Source organism: Penaeus japonicus, unplaced genomic scaffold (assembly GCF_977035675.1).
Source record: "Penaeus japonicus unplaced genomic scaffold, GWHDUDI00000001_assembly GWHDUDI00000008, whole genome shotgun sequence".
Classification (NCBI taxonomy): Eukaryota; Metazoa; Arthropoda; class Malacostraca; order Decapoda; family Penaeidae; genus Penaeus; species Penaeus japonicus.
Genome location: NW_028234410.1, coordinates 22329235 through 22331453, shown reverse-complemented (window position 1 = coordinate 22331453; position 2219 = coordinate 22329235). Strand labels below are relative to the sequence as shown.

Genomic DNA, 2219 nt, shown 5'->3' with positions numbered 1-2219 from the left:
ACAATAATAGTCCTTTTACAGTATGGTGTTTAAATTTAGAACTTTTCCAGTGTATCAAAATATCCATAAAATGGGTAAAGAAATGAAAGGTTTTATTCTTCCTAAACTTTGATACTATTATAGATTGGAGATCACCAAAATAAAAAAGTAGAAAAAAAAAAGAAAAGTACATGTGCAATAGAAGTGATTCTAAATATTCTGGGACTGATTCTTAGTGGATGTTCTCCTTACCATGAGTTTCAAGTGGAAAATGTATAACATGTTGGCTTAGTAATTTTCGTATAAGGTCTGTGTAGAGTTTTAGGTGGTGATCAGTGTTTATAAATATATAGGTGTTCTTTGAGTCTAAAGTCAAAATATGTTTACTCAAAGATTAAAAGCTGATTCAGAAAGTAGGAACAGGATACAGCAAGTGTTTTGAGTGGAAATAAGTCAACTTTGCTTGTAGACTGCTAAAGATGTAATACAACAGGGGCATCATCACTATGCAAGTTGTTCAATTGCAGTTCAACCCTTCCGGGATGGCTCATATCTTAAGATGTGCATCCTGGGTTGGGCATCACAATACGTGTATATTTTCTTTTCTTTTTTCTAGACTTATGGTATGATGTAAGAGTATGTTTGGTATAATAACGCTGTGATATTAATAAGCATTTCGTTACACAACTGAAGGAATAAATAGCTTGTAATTTCAACAAAAGAAAAAATGCAGTACAAAAGCGATCCCACCCCATGAAATATGCACGTCACAGAAGGACTACATTCTTTCTGGTGTTTAGAATTAATTACTATTACTGTGTACATTGATTTTAGATCATTTTACCAGTCATGAGTTCTCATTGGCTATAAAGTTGTAGGTTAGATAGTATAAAAAATATGTGAATTCAGAGCTGTTATTTAAACACTCTGGTAAAGTTACGTGGTATAACTGTCACCTCATTTTTATTATTTAAAAGTTGCAATGCAATTGAAATTGATCCTGCTTCCACAATGTGTGAAAAGATATCGACTGTCTATTGACAATACAACCATCAATTTTTTATATTATACCTTGCATAATCATTAAGCTTTCTGACATAGTAACTAACCAGGTGTATTTCAAGCGCTTTATTCAGACAAAATTATCAAGGGTTGGATAAGAATAGCTTTAGAGAGCAAATGGGCAGAAGGTTTTATTTGGACCTTGTAGCTCTAGTCAAGTATAGGAAAAATAAAATCAAAACAAAATCTTTGAGTTAGATAAGAAAATAGTTCATCTCTCCCATTTAGGTAATACTCATCAATACTTAGAATTATAACTGTCAGGTCAAATAAACAAAAGTAATAACCTTTTTGCCAGTTACTACATTGTTTATAAACAATTTTAACTATGCTGCTATTGAATTCAACATGCAAAGAGAAGTAGGAAATCACATTTCCTCACCTATTTCCTTAGATATTCCAGTATTTTGCAAATCTCCACCGACTCCCATTTAAAATAGATATACCACTTAACCCATTGCAGATGGGGCTAGATTTACTTGCCCAATCTCTAGGATGGGTTTTATTTCAGAAAAAGGCAGCTTCACACAACATACCATGACTTTTATCACTCTCAGTCACTCATTGTAAAACTAGAGCCATTTTTGTTTGTCTTTTTTTTGTGTTTTATTGTGTTGAGACTTATATGTGTCATGTGACAGACTCATCAATGCTGCAGTTGACTAAATTTGTAGTATAGCATCTTTGTAAGCTCATTATTTTCTTTATACTCAGTATAATAGAAGTTTTGCTGTTTTATAGGAGGATAAAAAGCTACTTCATTTTTTACGTATGCGTGGATGTCATGAACAATACGAAAAATTTAACCATCCACAATGAAGATAACATGAAGAGGTAGGGAAGAGGAAGGAATCTTGTGCTTATGACTGTGAGTGCCACAGTACAAGGTATTCCTACTGGCACAGGGGCACATTTTAGACACTGGGCTTGGTTTGAGTCACCATCTGTTCCTGTTCCGTCTGCACAACCTTCATTGCCAGTATTTTAGAGCAAGAGGTCAGTAACTTGCTGGGTGCCATTCAAGACTCCTGCTGGTGCTAGGAGAAAGTGGTGCCATCTAGGCTTTGGATTTTAGGTGAAACCCATTTTGCTTAATATTATGACAATTATAATAATTATTACTGCAATTGCTATCATCACTCACTCATTACTCATAGTACAATAAAATAACACAGCGA

General features: G+C 33.8%; 1 protein-coding gene across 1 annotated transcript in view; it reads left to right on the top strand.

The window, feature by feature from the left end:
- Positions 1-83, top strand: part of LOC122258376 (uncharacterized) — a 6387-nt gene extending 6304 nt beyond the window's left edge. The window contains exon 4 of the mRNA XM_043024264.2: positions 1-83. This exon is cut by the window's left edge and continues 1074 nt beyond it. The gene's annotated coding sequence lies outside the window, so the exon portion shown is untranslated.
- Positions 84-2219: the final 2136 nt, after the last annotated feature.